The sequence below is a fragment of the Cervus canadensis genome, chromosome 10 (assembly GCF_019320065.1).
Source record: "Cervus canadensis isolate Bull #8, Minnesota chromosome 10, ASM1932006v1, whole genome shotgun sequence".
NCBI classification, from domain to species: Eukaryota; Metazoa; Chordata; class Mammalia; order Artiodactyla; family Cervidae; genus Cervus; species Cervus canadensis.
This window is the reverse complement of record NC_057395.1, coordinates 62447611-62467553: the sequence shown is the minus strand read 5'-3', so window position 1 is coordinate 62467553 and position 19943 is coordinate 62447611. Positions and strand designations below refer to the sequence as shown.

The following is a 19943-nucleotide window of genomic DNA, read 5'->3' as shown; positions in this document are numbered from 1 at the left end:
ATGAGAGTTACCAAAACATAGCTATAGAATATTCCCAAAAATAATGAGAAGGGAATATAAATTTTTCTCTACAAAAATATTAGCTAAATACAAACTGAAGTGAAGTGAAATTGTTAGTCACTCAGTTGTGTCCACCTCTTATTGACCCATGGACTGTAGCCCATCAGGCTCCTCTATCCATGGAATTCTCCATAGAATATACCCAAAAAGAATGAGAAAAGAATATAAACTTTTCAGTACAAAATATCAACTAAATACAAAAGGAGACAGTAATGGAGACAGGAAATGAGGGACAAAAAAAAAAAGCCATACAGAAAAAAATAGCAAAATGATAGCATTGACCTTCCTTATTAGTACTTGAAATGTAAATGAATTAAATTCTCCAATTAAAAATAGAATAGATAAAATCATATGATTCAACTATGACTTTTCAGCAGAAACTTTATAGAACAGAGGGAGGGGCAAATATATTCAAAGTGCTGAAAGGAAAAAACTTACAACCATGAATACTCTACCTACAAGGTTATCATTTACAACTGATGGAGAGATAAAGAGTTTCACAGACAAGCAAAAGCTAAAGGAGTTCATACCACTAGTCTGAACTTACAAAAAAATATTCAAGGGACTTCTTTAAACAGAAAAGAAAGGTCATAACTAAAAATAAGAAAATTATGAAAGAAAAAAAATCTCATCAATAAAGGCAAACATATAGTAAATATAGGACTTCCCTGATAGCTCAGCTGGTAAAGAATCTGCCTGCAATGCAGGAGACTCCAGTTTGATTCCTGGGTCAGGAAGATCCACTGCAGAAGAGAGAGGCTACCCACTCCAGTATTCTTGGGCTTCCCTTGTGGCTCAGCTAGTAAAGAATCTGCCTGCAATGCGGGAGACCTGAGTTCGATCCCTGGGTTGGGAAGATCCCTGGAGCAGGGAAAGGCTACCCACTCTAGTATTCTGGCCCGGAGAATTCCATGGGGTCCCAAAGTCCCAAAGAGTTTGGCATGACTGAGTGACTTTCATTTCACATAGTAAACGTATGTGCATAGCTAACATGAAGGTTAAAGGATAAAACTATTAAAGTCATATAAAACTACAATAATTAGTCAAGTTATACACACAAAAGGTGTAAAATATGAAGAAAAAAACATAAAATGTCAGGAGGAGGTGTTAAAATGTAGTGTTCTCAGAATGCACTCAAACTTAAGTGACCACCAACCTAAAACAGAGTGCTAAATACATAGCTTGTTATATAAGAACCTCATGGTAAGCATGAGCCAAAAACCAATAAAAGACACGCAAAATATAAAGAGAAAGAAATATAAATGTAACACTAAAGAAAGGAATCAAATCACAAGATGATGATGAGATGTCTTATCACAAGATGAGATAGCAAGAAAAAAAGAATAGAGAACAATAAAAATTACCAGAAAACATTTAACAAAATGGCAATAAGTATATACCTATCAATAATTACTGTAAATGTAAATGACCTATATGTTCCTAGGCTGAATGGAAATACATACAGTGGCTGAATGGATTTAAAAAAACCCACATATATGCTGCCTAGAAGAAAGGCACTTCAGATTTAAGGACACATACAGGTTAAAAGTGAGGTGACAGAAAAAGATATTCTATGCAAATGTAAGCAAAAAAGAAAGTATGGGTTACAACATTTATGTCAGACAAAATAGGCTTTAAAACAAAGACTATAATAAGAGATAAAGAAGGGTATTACATAAAATAAAGGGATCACTCCAACCATTATTTCTGACCACAGTGGTATGTGACTAGAAATCAACTACAAGAAAAAAATAGAAGAAACACAAACACATGGAATCTAAACAATATGGTATTAAACAACCAATGGATCACTGAAGAAATCAAAAGAGAAAAAAATCTGGAGACAAATAATAATGGAAATGCAACATTGCAAAATCTATGGATCACAGCAAAGGCAGTTCCATGAGGGAAGTTTATAGCCTACATCAGGAGACAAGAAAAATCTCAAATAAACAATCTAACCTTACACCTAAAGAAACAATAAAAAGAAGAACAAAAAAAAAAAAACCACCAAAGTTAGTAGAAAAAAGGAAAAAATAAAAATCATAGTGGAAATAAATGAAATAGAAAAATTAGAAAAGATTAATGAAACTAAGAGCTAGTTCTTTGAAAAGTTAAAAAGAAATGACAAATCTTTAGTCAGAATCATCAAGAAAAAAAAGAGAAAGGGTTCAAATAAATAAATCAGAAGTGAAAGAAGATAATTTACAGCTGACATCACAGAAATACAAAGGATCATCATAAAAGATTACTATGAACAATTGTATGTCAGCAAATTGAACAATCCAGAAGTAATGGATAAATGCCTAGAAACATATAACTTTCCAAAAATCAGGAAGAAACCAAAAATCTGAACAGACATTATTAGCAATGAAATTGATTCAGTAATCAAAAGACTTCCAATGAACAAAAGAAAATACAACTTCACAGATGAATTCTACCAATATTTAAAAGAAGAGCTAATATTTTTCAAACTGTTACCAAAAATGATGAGGAAAGAATGCTGCCAAATTCATCCTATGAGGCCAGCATTACCCTGATACCCATAAAAGACAAAACACCACAAAAAAGGTAATTAATTACAGGCCAATATCCCTGATGAATATAGGTGCAAAAAAAAAAAAAAAACTAAATAAAATACAAGAAAACTGAATTCAACAATACATTAAAAGGACCATACACCATTATCTGGAATTTATCCCATAAAAGCAAGGATGATTCAGTATCTGCAAATTATCAATATGATACATCACACTAACAAAATGAAGAATAAAATGCATATGATCCTCTCAAAAATTGAGAAAGTTTCTGACAAAATTCAACATCCATATATTATAAAACTTCTCAACAAAGAGGATATAGAGGCAACAATATAACAAAGGCCATATGTGACAAAACCATATCTAACATCATACTCAAGGGTGAAAAGGTGAAATAATTTCCTCTAAGATCAGGAACAAGACAAAGATGCCCACTCTTATCACTTTTATTCAGCTATAGTATTGGAAGTTCTAGCCACAGCAAACAGACAAAAATAAGGAATAAAGGGCATCCAAACTGGAAAAGAAGTAAAACAGTCACTGTTTTGCCAATGACATGATACTATATATAGGAACCCTAAAGACTCCACCAAAAACTATTAGAACTAATAAATAAATTCAGTAAAGTTGCAGAATACAAAATTAACACACAGAAATCTGTTGAGTTTCTATACACTAATGACTATCTACCAGAAAGAGAAACTAAGAAAATAATCCCATTTACAGTTTCATAAAAAAGAATAAAATACTGAGGAATTAATTTAAGCAAGCAAGTGAAAGACCTATACTCTGAAATTTAGAAGATATTGAGGAAGGAAATGGAAGAAATTGAAATTCTTGCCAATAAATGGAAAGATATACCATACTCATGAATTGGAAGAATTAATTGTAAAAATATCCATACTATCCAAAGCAATCTACAGATTCAATGCAATCCTTATCAAAATACCAATGGCATTTTTCATAGAACTAGAACAAATAATTCTAAAATTTGTATGAACCACAAAAGACCCTAGTGACAGAGTCATTTCCTAGGCAGGTCGATAAGGAGTCTAGGGATCCCCAAGGAGAGAGGGGTCTGGAATTCTCATGGAGGAAGAAAGGACAAACTTTTTTCCCCTCTACATTCCTTAGGATTATATAACAATAATGTATCCTGCTTGAGGACAGTCTCTGGAAAAAACCTTCTGGCTAATCCTGTTATCTTAAAATGTAAATTATGGGAGTAGGTCTAGTGAGATCTTTACAACCTCCAGACATTCTTTTGATTCACTGTAACAACTAATTGGAGAGTATATAACTCCATTGCTAACACTAGCAAGGGGGTACTCTTTCTGCCCCCTTCTGATGCCTATGTCAGAAGCTTTCTCTATCTCCTTTATACTTTGTTTCTAGTTCTTTGTTCTCCTAGCAAACACGTTTCCTGCTGTACTTTACTAACTCTACAGTTTGCTTGTGTGAATGAATGACACACCTGCGCGAAGCAAGCGAGGAGCCCTGCTCTGCGGTTCCACGGTGACCTCATACAGCTTATGGCAGAAATCTGTGGAGGATTTATACCGACCTGCCAATGCCAAGAGGCACCCAATGTCTCCTTCGGGGACTGACCAGAAATGGGCAAAGCATGTCGACCGAACTCTCCTTTCTCGGTCGAACTTTTCGGTCTCTTTGACCATCTCATAACTCCTGGGAAATTAGAAGTACTAACCTAATCTATTGGATCATAGACTTTCAAGGGATTTGTGATCTATGCTATTACTGTGTACTGTTATTTAGATCCCAAACTTGGATTGGTAGTCAGGAAGTTCCTAGCCTCACTAGGAATCCAAAGTTTAGAAGCTAGATGGAGCTCTAGCTACAAGTGCATCTCTGAGGTTAAAGGTTTCTCAGATTGGAACGACAATGGGTTTTTTCCCTTTGGTAACACTGGCTCTTAGTGGACCAGAGGAGGTTCTTATACTGGTGTGGTGACATTTGGAAGGAACATCTCTGTTTTATGTCGTATAGGTCTTATTGTGGTCAGGAATATACTCAGGGTCGTGCACTGGCACTCAGGTGATGAATGTTTCCCCCAGCGGTCTTAGCCTGGGAGGCATTCCAGAAGGTTACTCTTGATTGCACCCTGGGTGGCATCAAAGGCAAGCAAGGTTTTAATGGTGAGGAGCTGAATGTCAGTCAGGGATGCCATCACGTCTACCCCTGGTGCATCCCCACCCTGTCTCGGCGGTAGAACCGGGAGGGACGAGTATGTCGCCTGCGTTGGTAAGGGACAGACTAAGCCCGACCAGGAAAGAAAAACTTTGGTGTAAAGTCTCTCTACACCCCCATCTAGAGCAGGGAGGGATGCTTCTGGTAGAAAGATGGCGCTGGTCACTTTTTTCTCTCTTACAGATGGGAACTAACAATTCCAGCCTCACTCCTTTGAATTGTAGCATGAAAAACTGGGATAGATTTGATCCCCAGGGCTTAAAGAAGACACACCTGGTCTTCCTATGTGTCGATACTGCATGGCCGCAGTACCCACTGGAGGATGGCGAATGGTGGCCAGTTGGAGGGTCTCTTAAGTATAATACTGTTTTACAATTAGACCGGTTCTGTAGAACCGGTAGAAGTAGTAGAAGTAGCATATATGTTGCCCTTTTTCTTTCTGTGAAATATGCCAGACTTATGTCCTAAGGGTATAGATTTGGATGTGAAACCTTCAGCTCCCTCCTGTCCCCCTACTTTGCTAGATGAGATGGAGGACAGGAGACAAAGAGATAAAGAAAAGCAGGTTTCTCCAATCTGTCCCTGGGATCATATGCGCAGAGCAGCCAGAGAGACTGAGGAACAGCCACACAAACTGTTGCCTCTTCATGAAGCACCCACCAGGAGAAATAATCAGTCTATGAGTGTTGATAAGCCCTCTTCCTATCAAGAAATACAAAGAATCAAGGAGGATCTCTGAGACTATCTAGAAGACCTGGAAAAATATATTAGAGCTTTTAAAGGTGTTACTCTGCTTTACGACCTTACTTGGAAGAATGTGATGTATATCTTGGGACAAACGCTGACTCCCTACTCAAAGTTGAGTTTTGGGAAAAGTGGTTGCTTATGGAGATGAATGGCTTGGTAATGAATCAGTAGGGAAGAGGGAGGATGAGATAACCGCCCTCCCTACTGGGAATCAGGCGGTCCCAATTACAGAACCAGACTGGGACTACAACACAGCTAAAGGAAGATGGGATCAGAGTCATTTTGTCAGATGTATTCTTGAAGGACTCAGGCAGGCACGTGCTAAGCCTTTAAAATATGGCAAATTGGCAAACATAGAACAGAGGAGAAAGAAGCTCCCGGTAAATTCCTAGATAGACTGAGAGAAGCCCTTCGCAGATTCACTGAGATTGATCCCGAAAGTGAAGAGGGAAAAGTGGTCTTTTTTTTTTTCCATTTAGGGAAAAGTGATCTTAAAGGATAGATTTCTCACTCAATCAGCTCCAGATATCCACCGTAAGCTATTAAAACGGGCGTATGGACCAAATCAGCCTTTAGATAATTTGTTACAACTGGCTCAGACAGTCTATTATGGTAGGGAATATGAGAGAAAGAAAGAAAAGCAGAAAAAGACAAAGGAACAGGTGGAAGCCCTTACAATGGCTATAAGATCCTGTCTGCAAGAGACCACACTGGAAGAGAGACTGCCCCCAGAGGCATAGGTTTCAGGGGTCAGACTCTCAAGACAATCAGGACTGAAGGTGCCCGGGGGTCCCCACACAAGCTCCCATCCTAATTACACCTGAAGAACCCCGGGTATTAATAACTGTGGGGGGCAATCCTTCGATTTCCTTTTAGATACTGGGGCAACTTACTCTGTGCTTACTGAAGCCCTTGGCCCACTTTCTTCCCGAGCTGCTTCCGTAATGAGACTGTCTGGACAAGCCAAAAGGTATTCAGTTTTTCTGTAAGTTGTGACTTACTCCGTGCTATTTTCACACGAGTTTCTGATCGTGTCATAGTCTCCCTCACCTCTTTTGGGGAGGGATTTACTGAGCAAGATCCATGCCTCTGTTTTCATAAATACGGAGCCCTCCCTTTCTCTCCCTTTAATTAAACAAAATGTAAATCCTAGAGTACGGGCTGATGGGAAATTTGTGGGTCGAGCACAAAATGCTATTCCTGTAGTTGTCAAGCTCAAAGACCCGCTCTTGTTTCCACATAAGAAGCAGTATCCACTGAAACCTGAGGTTAAGGAAGGGTTAAAACCCATCATCAAAAATTTAAAGGAGCAGGAACTATTAATTCCCTGTAACAGTCCATGCAACACTCCTATTTTGGGTATAAAGAAATCAAATGGTAAATGGAGACTAGTTCAAGATTTACGAATAATAAATGAGGCTGTGGTTCCTTTACACCCCGTGGTGCCTAATCCTTATACTCTATTGTCTGAAATTCCTGAACGAGCCAAATATTTCTCAGTAATTGATTTGAAAGATGCCTTCCACTCAGTGCCTTTAGTGGAGGAAAGTCAATTTCTATTTGCCTTTGAAGACCCTATGCAGCCAGCTTCTCAGTTAACCTGGACAGCTTTGCCCCAGGGATTTAGTGACAGTCCTCACTTATTTGGGCAAAGTTTGTCATGGGATCTACAAAACTTTAATAGCTCTGAAGCAGTGGTGTTACAATGTGTAGATGATATTTTGCTCAGTGCTGAGACAGAGGAAGCTTGTTCGTGAGCCTCAGAAGATTTCTTAAACTTTCTGGCAGGCTGCGGTTACAAGGCATCAAGAGAAAAGGCTCAGCTAGCAATCTGTTAAGATATCTGGGCCTAATCATATCAGAAGGGACTAGGGCCATAGGCCCTGAGAGAACGAAACCTATACTAAACCATCCCCTACCTATGATTTTAAGGCAATTGAGAGAATTTGGGGGAATGACGGGCTACTGTCACATTTGGATTCTGGGTTATGGGGAACTTGCCCAGCCTTTATATAAACTTACAGCTGAGACTCAGCAGGCTCAAACCAACAAACTGGTTTGGTCTCCAGATACTCAAAAGGCTTTTAAGGTTCTTCAGACTGCTTTCTGGCAAGCTCCCGCTCTGAGCTTGCCCACAGGGTCAGAATTTAATTTGTTTGTCACTGAAAGAAAAAGTATAGCCTTGGCAGTTTTGACACAACCCTGAGGGCCTCACCAGCAACGTATTGCTTATCTAAGCCGATAATTAGATGTAATTTCATGTGGGTGGCCCCACTGCCTAAGAGTAATTGGGGCAGCGGCTTTATTAGCACCCGAAGCTTTAAAAATAATTAATGGACGAAACCTTACTGTACTGACTTCTCATGATGTGAGTGAATCTTAAATTCTAAGGTTAATATTTGGATGACAGACAGTTGGCTCCTTAAATATCAGTTATTGTTGCTAGAAGGACCAGTAACTAAGCTTAAAGTTTGTGGAAATTTAAATCCTGCCACTTTCCTTCCTGGGAAGGAAAATGAAACACCTGATCACGATTGTTCCCAATTCCTAACTTTAAACTATGCTGCTCGGGAAGATCTAATGGATACCCCATTAGACAATCCTGATGTGGAAATATTTACAGATGGCAGTTCTTTTGTTCGGGATGGAAAGCGTAAAGCAGGTTATGCTGTGGTGACTGCTGAACAGGTTTTAGCAAAATCTCTCCCCCAGGGAACCAGTGCCCAGTTAGCAGAGCTTGTGGCTCTGACTCGGGCTCTAGAGTTAAGCAAAAGGCAGCGGGTAAATCTACACTGATTCTAAGTATGCTTATTTGACTTTACATGCTCATGCTGCAATATGGAAAGAAAGACAGTTTAAAACAGCAACAGGAGAACCTATTAAGCATTTCAGAGAGATCGAGAGACTTTTAACTGCTATATATTATCCTAAAGAAGTAGCTGTTATGCATTGCAAAGGGCACAGCAGGGATGGGAGTAAAGTAGCCGAAGGTAATCAGTTGGCTGACTGTCAAGCCAGAAAAGTGGCACTTTATGAAACCCCTTCACTGCAGACGCCTTTGATCTGGACAGGTCCTGTGGAACAGGAAAAACCATAATATACTGAGGAAGAATTAGAAAGATATGAGAAAAGAGAAGCAAAGATTACTGATAAAGGATGGTTACAGTCCAAGGATGGATGATTAATAATTCCTGAAAATGCTCAATGGAAAATTCTTAAGGGTTTACACCAGAGTTTTCATTTGGGTGCAGAGAGTACTTACCAAATGGCTTCTCATTTGTTTGAAGGTAAAAATGTAATGAAAACTTTAAAAAATATTATCAAAAGGTGTGAGGTTTGTCAGAAAAATAACCCAAAGACTGGAAAGCTAGCAAACTCTGGATTACAACGAAGTGGAAAATACCCTGGAGAGGACTGGGAAATTGATCTTACTCATATGCCAAAAGCTAATGGGTATTCTTGCTTACAAATTTGGGTGGATACTTTTACTGGATGGATTGAGGCTTTTCCCTGTCATAATGAACAGGCGAAGGAGGTTATAAAGATTTTAAGCCATGAAATTATCCCCAGGTTTGGACTGCCACAGAGCCTTCAGAGTGACAATGGCTCCGCCTTTAAAGCTGCTGTAACTCAGGGGGTATCTAAAGCTCTAGGAATAGAGTATCACTTACACTGTTCCTGGAGACCCCAATCCTCAGGAAAGGTTGAAAAAGCTAATGACATTATCAAAAGACATCTGTGCAAATTAACTCGAGACGCAGGACAATTGGATTAAAGTCCTACCCGTAGCTTTAGTGAGGGCTCGAACTGCCCCAAAAAAGGAGGGACTGTCCCCCTTTGAATGTATTTATGGAAGGCCTTTCTTACACACAGACATTGTTATAGACCCTGAAGCCTTGGAATTAACTAGTTATGTAACTCAGCTCTCAGCTTTTCAACAGGCATTAACAGAACTCCAGGAGAGGACTCCTGACCCAGCCTCTGAGTCAAACAAGCCTCTGTTTGAGCCAGGAACTGAGGTCCTCATAAAAACATTGGGGTCTGGGGATCCATCCCTCAAGCCCCTCTGAGAAGGCCCTTACTAGGTTAGTCTTTCTTCTCCCACAGCTGTCAGAGTGCCAGGAATTGATCCGTGGGTACATCACACTCAAGTTAAGAGGTGGCACCCTGACCAGAACTAAGTGACTTCATTTTATGTCTTTACTTTCTATGCTCTGACTTTGTACTTTTCAGATGGGCCTGAAAACCTATGTGAGCCTACTTCTGCTGACTCCAAAACTCCTGAGTCTGTTGTTTGATCCTCAAGACAATGCCTTCCTGTCCTGGGCTCACTCCTATGCTACATTTCATAATTGGTCTAACTGCTGGGTCTGTGGAGCACTTCCCTCTTCATCAGCGGAAGGCTTCCCATGGTGGACATCTCCACTTTGAGGAAAAGACTTTCTCCAAGTCTGCAAATATCTTCAACAACAATCACATGTGATGCCTCTTCTTAACCTGATGACATCTAACAACCTTAAGATGGACTGATGTAACTATGGACATAATGTAACTTTTCATTTTGATTTTAACTTGGTTTAATGACTAGTTTGCCTTACATCTGTAACTGTATAATGGGGTTTTCTAACCATCTAAAAGCTTTTAATTTACAAATGGTTGTCCAAGCTCTTACAAGTGCCACAGCCTCCTCCAACTATTACCTGGGGCTCCTGGATCAGAGACCCTCAATATGAGAGTTAGGAGAATATGTTGCCTCAACAATTTAGGGACTATGCCCCTAAACAGCAGGAAGTAGTTAGGGAATGAAAACGACGCCCCTTTCCCTTGGCAACATAATTCTCCTAAAAGAAAAGGGGGGGATGAGAGAGTCATTTCCTAGGCAGGTCGATAAGAAGTCTAGGGATTCCCAAGGAGAGAGGGGTCTGGAATTCTCATGGAGGAAGAAAGGACAAACTTTTTTCCCCTCTACATTCCTTAGGATTATATAACAATAATGTATCCTGCTTGAGGACAGTCTCTGGAAAAACCTTCTGGCTAATCCTGTTATCTTAAAATGTAAATTATGGGAGTAGGTCTAGTGAGGTCTTTACAACTTCCAGACATTCTTTTGATTCACTGTAATAACTAATTGGAGAGTATATAACTCCAGCAAGGGGGTACTCTTTCTGCCCCCTTCTGATGCCTATGTCAGAAGCTTCCTCTATCTCCTTTATACTTTAATAAAACTTTATTACACAGAAGCTCTGAGCGATCAAGCCTCGTCTCTGGGCCCAGATTGAATTCTTCTCCTCCAGAGGCCAAGAATCCCAGCATCTTTTCGTGGTTCAGCAACAACCTTTCAATAGTCAAAGTAATCCCGAGGAAATAGAACAAAGCTGGAGGTATCATGTTCCCTGGTTTCAGATTATACTACAAAGCTATAGAAATCAAAACACTATAGTACTGGACAAAAAACAGACACATATATCAATGGTACAGAACAGAGAGCCCAGAAATAAATCCACACTTATATAGTCAATTAATCTATGACAAAGGCTCAGATCATGAACTCCTTATTGCCAAATTCAGACTTAAATTGAAGAAAGTAGGGAAGGAATGGGATGGGGAGGGAGGTGGGAGGGGGGTTCAGGATGGGGAACACATGTAAATCCATGGCTGATTCATGTCAATGTATGGCAAAAACCACTACAATATTGTAAAGTAATTAGCCTCCAACTAATAAAAAAAAAAAAAAAAAAAAAAAGGAAGTAGGGAAAACCACTAGACCATTCAGGTATGACCTAAATCAAATCCCTTATGATTATACAGTGGAAGTGAGAAATAAATTTAAGGGACTAGATCTGATAGATTGCCTGATGAACTATGGATGGAGGTTCATGACATTGTACAGGAGACAGGGATAAAGACCATCCCCAAGAAAAAGAAATGCAAAAAGGCAAAATGGCTGTCTGAGGGGGAGTACAAATAGCTGTGAAAAGAAGAGAAGCGAAAAGGAAAGATACATCCATTTGAATGCAGAATTCCAAAGAATAGCAAGAAGAGATAAGAAAGCCTTCCTCAGTGATCAGTGCAAAGAAATAGAGGAAAACAACAGAATGGGAAAGACTAGAGATCTCTTCAAGAAAATTAGAGATACCAAGGGAACATTTCATGCAAAGATGGCTCAAATAAGGACAGAAATTGTATGGACCTAACAGAAAGCAAGAAGATATTAAGAAGTAGTGGCAAGAATACACAGAAGAAACTGTCATAAAAGATTTCACGACCCCAGATAATCACAATGGTGTGATCATCACCTCAGAGCCAGACATCCTGGAATGTTTGAAGTCAAGTGCCTTAGGAAGCATCACTATGAACAAAGCTAGTGGAGGTGATGGAATTCCAGTTGAGCTATTTCAAATCCTGAAAGAAGTGCTGCACTCATATCAGGAAATTGTTAAAAACTCAGCAGTGGCCACAGGACTGGAAAAGGTCAGTTTCATCCAATCCAAAAGAAAGGCAACCAAGAATGCTCAAACTACCGCACAATTGCACTCATCTCACACGCTAGTAAAGTAATGCTCAAAATTCTCCAAGCCAGGCTTCAGCAATATGTGAACTGTGAACTTCCAGATGTTCAAGCTGGATTTAGAAAAGGCAGAGGGACTAGAGATCAAATTGCCAACATCTTCTGGATCATTGAAAAAGCAAAAAACATCTACTTCTGCTTTACTGACTATGCCAAAGCCTTTGACTGTGTTGATCACAGTTGACTGTGTTGATCACAGTAAACTGTGGAAAAATCTGAAAGAGATGGGAATACCAGACCACCTGACCTGCCTCTTCAGAAATCTGTATGCAGGTCAGGAAGCAACAGTTAGAACTGGACATGGAACAACAGACTGGTTCCAAATAGGAAAAAGAGTACGTCAAGGCTGTATATTGTCACCATGCTTATTTAACTTATATGCAGAGTACATCATGAGAAATGCTGGCCTGGAAGAAGCACAAGCTGGAATCAAGATTGCCAGGAGAAATATCAATAACCTCAGATATACAGATGACATGACCCTTATGGCAGAAAGTGAAGAAGAACTAAAGAGCCTCTTGATGAAAGTGAAAGAGGAGAGTGAAAAAGTTGGCTTAAAGCTCAACATTCAGAAAACTAAGATCATGGCATTCGGTCCCATCACTTCATGGCAGATAGATGGGGAAACAGTGGAAACAGTAGCTGACTTTATTTTTCTGGGCTCCAAAATCACTGCAGATGGTGATTGCAGCTATGAAATTAAAAGACGCTTACTCCTTGGGAGGCAAGTTATGACCAACCTAGACAGCATATTAAAATGCAGAGACATCATAGCGACGTTGCTTTTTGATCCTTCGATGTCGGCTCTTCCTATCATTGTGAAGCAGAATTCACCAAGCGTTGGATTGTTCACCCACTAATAGGGAACGTGAGCTGGGATTAGACTGTCGTGAGACAGGTTAGTTTTACCCTACTGATGATGTGTTGTTGCCATGGTAATCCTGCTCAGTACGAGAGGAACCGCAGGTTCAGACATTTGGTGTATGTGCTTGGCTGAGGAGCCAATGAGGCAAAGCTACCATCTGTGGGATTATGACTGAACGCCTCTAAGTCAGAATCCCGCCCAGGCCGAATGATGATAAAAAAAAAAAAAAAAAAGCAGAGACATTCTTTGCCAACAAAGGTCATCTAGTCAAGGCTATGGTTTTTCCAGTGGTCATGTATGGATGTGAGAGTTGGACTGTGAAGAAAGCTGAGCCCAAAGAATTGATGCTTTTGAACTGTGGTGTTGGAGAAGACTCTTGAGAGTCCGTTGGACTGCAAGGAGATCCAACCAGTCCATCCTAAAGGAGATCAGTCCTGGGTGTTCATTGGAAGGACTGATGTTGAAGCTGAAACTCCAATACTTTGGCCACCTGATGTGAAGAGCTAACTCATTTGAAAAGACCCTGATGCTGGGAAAGATTGAGGGCAGGAGGAGAAGGGGACGACAGAGGATGAGATGGTTGGATGGCATCATCGACTCGATGGACATGGGTTTGGGTGGACTCCGGGAGTTGGTGATGGATAGGGAGGCCTGGCATGCTGTGGTTCATGGGGTCGCAAAGAGTCGGACATGACAGAGCGACTGAACTGAAAGAACATATGGTATATTTATATACAATGGAATATCACTCAGCTATAAACAAGAATGAAATCTTGCCATTTGCCACAACAGCAAGGGTATTATGCTAAGTGAAATAAGTCAGACAAAAAAAGACAAATACCATATGTTTTCACTTACAAGTGGAATCGAAAAAACAAAACAAGAGCTTCGCTGGTGACTTAGTGGTAAAGAATCTGCCTGCTAATGCAGGAGACAAGGGTTCAATCCCTGGTCTAGGAAGATCCCACATGCCATGGAGCAACTCAGCCTATGTGCCACAACTATTGAGCCTGTGCTCTCGAGTTCGGGCTCCACAATGAGAGGAGCCACCGTGGGAGGGAGGTTTAAGAGGGAGAGAACAAATATATACTTATGGCTGATTAATGTTGATGTATGGCAGAAAGCAAAACAGCATTGCAAAGCAATTATCCTCTAATTGAAACAACAACAACAACAAAAGAGAATACAATCCAGTGAGAAGCCTGTGCACCAAAACTAGAGAGTAGCTCCTGCTCGCTGCAACTAGAGGCAAGCCCACGCAGCAACAAAGACCCAGCACAGCCAAAAGTAAATAAAATTATATAAAAAATAAGAAAACAGAAACAGACGTAGATACAGAGAACAAACTGGTTATTACTATAGGGGAGAATGTTAGGGGGTTTGGTGAAACAGATGAAAGCGATTAAGAGGCACTAACTTCCAGTTATAAAATAAATAAAGCACAAGATGTAATATGGGCTTCCCAGTAATATGACGCTAGTGGTAAGGAACCTGCCTGCCAGTGCAGGAGACATAAGAGACTTGGGTTCAATCCCTGGGTCAAGCAGATTCCCTGGAGGAGGGCATGGCAACACACTCCAGTATTCTTGCCTTGAGAATCCCATGGACAGAGGAGCCTGGCAGGCTACAGTCCACAGGGTTGCAAAGATTTGGACACAGCTGAAGCAACCTAGCATGCATGCATGAGAGATGTAATATACAACATAAGAAATAAAATCAATAATACTATAATAACTTTGTATGGTGACAGATGGTTATTAGACCTATCATAGTGATCATTTTGTAATGTATTTGCATGTCAGACCACTGTGCTGTCAAATCATTATGTCAGCTACACTTCAATAAATAAAATCTATGTGGAAATGCAGAGCAGAAGTTCAAGAATAGTCAAGATAATCTTGCGGAAGACCAGAAATATGAAAAACTTATTCTATTATGTATTAAGTTCATTATAGTAGCTATAGTATTTGAAACAGCATGGAATTGGCACAGAGACAAACTAATAGATAAATTTTAAAAGTGGACATTCCAGAACCAGATTAACCAGACTCATAGAAAACTGTCTAACTATAAAAGGAATTAATAGTCTTTTCAGTACACGATACTGGGTCAATTGGCTATCCATATGGAAGAAAAAAAGGAAATATGACGTTACAGCATAGCCTAAAATCAATTCTAGATGGATGATGTTTTCAGGTTACATTGCAACTATCCATATTTAATAAAATAATTAAAAGTAAATAAAATTTAAAATTCAATACATCAGAAATACTGGCCACATTTCAAGTGCTCAATACCTGCATCATGTTGGCTGTCATATTGTACAGCATAGCTGGAGAATAGTTCTATCACTGCAGAAAGTTCTATTGAACAGCACTATTCAAAAAAATATTATAGGAGAATATTTTTATGACTTTAGGTAGAAAAAAAAATTTTAACAGAATTTTTTAAAAAGATGCTAACCATGAAAGAAAATCTTGAATAATTTAATCAATTTAAATTTAAATTAGGAACTCCTTTTCATCAAATAACACTATAAAGACAGTGACAATGCAAGCCGCAGAATGGAATAAGAGCCAGGCCTAGGGTGAGGCAAGTTGAAGCCTCGGGTGAAAGTCTAGTAAAGTGTTAAGCCTGGACACAAATTTTTAAGGGGGCATAAAACAACAACAACAACAACAAAAAAAAACCCTCAGTAATCAAAATAAGATATTTGCAGTATTTTTAAAAATCAAAATTAGTTTTTTAAAATCCATGATGAATAAAATGTCATAATTTTAAATCAAGATAGGTATCCACTGATTTTCCCTTTGCCTCAGGGTCCAATATGCTTAGACATCATTTGGGAAATGATATTTGTAACTTGTACACAACCAATGTCTACAATTTAAAGAACATAGACCAATAAAAATGTCAGACAACCCAACAGAATAGGTTCAAGATATGAAGGGTATTTCACAAAACAGGATATCCAAATGGCCAATGAATGACAAAAGGTGCTCAACTTCATTAGTGTCAAGGAAATATAAATTAAAATAGAAAGGCATTCCACTATTCTCTCACCAAAATAGTTAAATATAAAAGACAGACAATACCATGTATTGATGAAAACTGAAAGTGAAAGTGTTAGTCACTCAGTAGTGTCTGACTCTTTGCAACACCATGGACTGTAGCCCGCCAGGCTCCTCTGTCCATGGAACTCTCCAGGCAAGAATACTGGAGTGGGTTGTCATTTCTTACTCCAGGGAATCTTCCTGACCCAAGGATCAAACCTGGGTCTCCCACATTAGCAGGCACATTCTTTACCGTCTGAGCCATGAGGATGTTAAAAAAAAACCCAGAAACCTCAGACAAGGCTGTTAGAAGTATAAAATGATACAACTAATTTGGAAAACTGGCAGTATCTATTAAAGCAGAACTCACATGTCTTACAATTCAGCACTTCCATTTTTAGATATACCCAATAGAATTGCATTCATATGTTCAGCAAAAAACTGTTCACAAATGTTCCTAATAGAACTGTTCATAATAGTCCCCAACTGGAAACAACCCAAATGCCCATCAATAAATAAACTGTGATATATTAATTCATGAAATAAAATTTAGCAATTCAAATAAAATACTACTACATGCAGAAATTCCCTGGAGGTGCAGTGGTTAGGACTCTACCCTTTCAATGCAGGGGCCACAGGGTTGGATCCCTGATTGGGGAACTAAGATCCCACAAGCTGCGTGGTGCAGTCAAAAAACAAAATCCCAAATATTACTACATGCAATAGCATAACTAAATCTTACAAAGCAAAAGAAGTCACACATCAAAGTACATACCGCCCCACCACCACCACCCCCGCCCACCACCACCAACAGGCAAAACTTAATTATGGTGTTAGAAGTCAGGTTAGTGGTTACCCTTGGGAAGAAAGAGACTTAAAGAAGGCATGAGGGGGTTCTGCGTACTGGTAATGTTCTGTTTCTAGATCTAGGTTCAGTTTTCCTGGGTGTGTTCATGTGGTAAAAATTCATCAAGCTGTACACATTTTTGTTTAATAGAAACAGACAAACATCAAATAAAAATTTAAAGTATTGTGGTCTGTGTCCAGACCATTCAGGATCCCAGGAAAGAAGGAGATCAAGATTTTAAACATTAAGCAATCAAGTGAAAAAGGCAGCTGTCACAACCTTCTCTCTTTGACCTGGCTCCCTGTCACCCAGCAAAGACAGGTTACTTTCAGCTGTCGTCTTATTCACAAGTAGGAGAGGCGAGGCTTTGTCTTCTCCTTTGATGCACAGGAAGATGGCAGCCCTGAGCAAGTCTATGAGGAGGTTAAAGCCCCACAGACTGTTAGAAGTAGACGCAGGCTTAGAGACTGGCCTCCTAATTCCCGCTCCTGAGCTTTGTGCACCAGGGCCTGCTGCTACCGAGAATCAGGCCACCCGACCATCCTGAAGCTCCGATCAGTGTAACTTCACTGGGGTCTAGTGGTTTTTTCTCTGTGTCCCTGACTTACAGTGGTGCTGTGGATGGGGATGACATCACTTTTCTGGAAGGGAATGTCAAAGGGTGCAACTATAGGACATAAGGAGGCAATTTTAAATAACCAGTTTTATCCTTTCTGAAAGTCCAATCACTGACTGTATTGAATGAGGGCTGATGGCACTTAAGAGCGGAACAAACCAAGGAAAGAGTGAAACATATACTGGATGGGAACCAGTCAGAAAGGACTATTTCTAAACTAATGAAAAGAGTCACACTTTTCATCCTTTCATCTTTTAAATAAGATTTAAATTGTGGTTTAGAATGTTTTGAATTTAGTACTTTTGTTCCAAGCTGATTCTTCTTAAAAACACTTGAATATAAAGAATCTGTAAGCACAGGTTTGCGGAACAGATGGAGACAGAACTGGTGGTTGTCTAGTAGGCAATTTATGGCTGTGTCCTAATTTTGTGGGGGTTATCAGAAGGATTTATAGAACTCTCCCCCACTGCAACACCCCCCATTCTTCTTCTTTTTCCTCAAGAGAGCTGCCCTATGAGCAAAATGCAGACCTCTTGGGGCTATAGGGACTACTTTGGCCCCCAGACCCATCTGCACAGGTATTTTAATTGGATACAGACTTTAGCTTTACAATTCTTTACAATTTCCTCACCAAAACCTGAATAAATCTTCCCTACCCAACTGAACTCAGTTTTCTCTCAAGCCACAGTCTATTTCTTTGTGTACATTTTCCCTGAGCCATATTCTTTCTTATCTCAATCAAAGATGACACTCTGCTACCATCCGCCTTCCTCCCAAACCCAACACACGCATTGACATGTGATCTTTTTTATTTCTATTTTCTGTTTTGTTTCTATAAGAACTCTTCTCTCTTTTTGACTAGCGTCCTGGCTCTTTCATCGAACTCTGAACACTAGGTTCATTTGCTTTCCCGTACTGAACTGTAACTGCATCTTTGCTGGAATGCTCACCCATATGCAGAAGCACTTGGAAAAGAAAAACATTTGCAGTGTAACAGAAAGATGGCAAGTTTCATGTTATTTTAACTTTTGAGATGCCTTCAGACTGTCCTGAAGAACCAGAAACAGCCCTTTTCCCAGACTGTATTTCAATCCCGAGCCACTTACACAAAATGGGTTTACCGTACTCGACAGTAAAACTGTCAATTAAAAACAATTGTCTCAAATTGAGTTATACATTTCTTTATATCCTTGATTATGCACAGGACTCCAAAGCAATTGAATCCTGTAAGTGGTTTCCTAGACCCACAGATCTGTTTTTCAAAGCCTCAACCTGACAGAGACTGAAACCAAACACTTCAACCTACAATTTACTTCTTTTGAGGTAAAGATCGGTCTCCTTTCTACATCTGTCTGACAGGATATTTGAGTGACCAAATCAAAAGGCTATAATGGGCACCCCCAATTCCTGGTAATTATCTTTGTATGGGGCTTTCCTGCTCAGAGTTGTGCCCAAAATGAAGCGATCAGTGTTAGTGTCCCGATCCTTAATGAGATCCCTGTGGCTTAAGCAGAGGAAACGCAAGCACATGCCCTACCTTCAACATGAGAATCTCTTCCTTTATTTTCAGAGCAGGTTGACCAAATGAACCACTGTAACTTCAAGCTTCCAAGGTATGGTTCCATTTCTTCCTGGATTTGTTCTTTATATTATCGGTGTTGTCGGTTCTCTGCAACATGGCTGCTCCCTCCCGGAATGTTCTTCTCCTACATGTATCTCAATAGAGCCCCACACTTTGATACAGGAAAGGGCACAAACCTGTAGCCTTCTCTTCTCTGGTACTATCTCAGCTACCTGTACACAAAGTATGGGCAGTGGCCAACTGCTTTTACAAAAATTTAGGTGCTCAAATATAGGAAGATTCTGCACCCAAGTAAGAAACTGTAATTTGGAAACTTAAATCAGTGGAATGTACCAGGAAAAAAATCATCTTGGCACCGAGGGCTTGGTGAGTTTTTTTACTACAGAAGAAACAAAAAAGTAGAAGAAAATGAGGAGGAGGGAGGAAGGAAAAGGAAAGAAAAAGAAGAGGAAGAAAAGGAGAAGAAATTGAGCTCATAGATATCCTGTTAAGCACAGATATGGCTCTGTACTGAAACACTCGTTGACAAAGAGAAAGAAATTTCTTCTTCCCACACTGGACTCACCTCTCACTCTACAGGGCCCTGTCCCGGGAATTGTCAGTAGCAGCTGTCTGTGGTCAGTAACAGATAACTCCAGATCAAAAGAAGGGTTCTGAAATCAAGATGTCTTTTTTTAGATTAATGGTTCTCCAAGTGGAATCCGGGGATCTATAGTGGGTCTGCAGAGATTCTTCCAACCGTTCTGCGGACTGGGTCAAAACGCAAGGCACAGAAGTGTGTTGATTTTTTTTTCCCCCTTTTAAAACATATTTTCTGCTGTGGATTTCAATCAAAACTTAAAAGCATCAAAACAAAT

The 19943-nt window shown here is 39.8% G+C and overlaps 1 protein-coding gene across 4 annotated transcripts in view; it reads right to left on the bottom strand.

Moving 5' to 3' along the window:
* Positions 1–19943, bottom strand: part of LOC122448486 (agouti signaling protein) — a 108467-nt gene that overhangs the window by 70257 nt on the left and 18267 nt on the right. For all 4 annotated transcript variants that reach the window (XM_043479817.1, XM_043479818.1, XM_043479814.1 and 1 more), the window contains one exon: positions 19652–19739. The gene's annotated coding sequence lies outside the window, so the exon portion shown is untranslated. The remainder of the gene's footprint in view (positions 1–19651; positions 19740–19943) is intronic.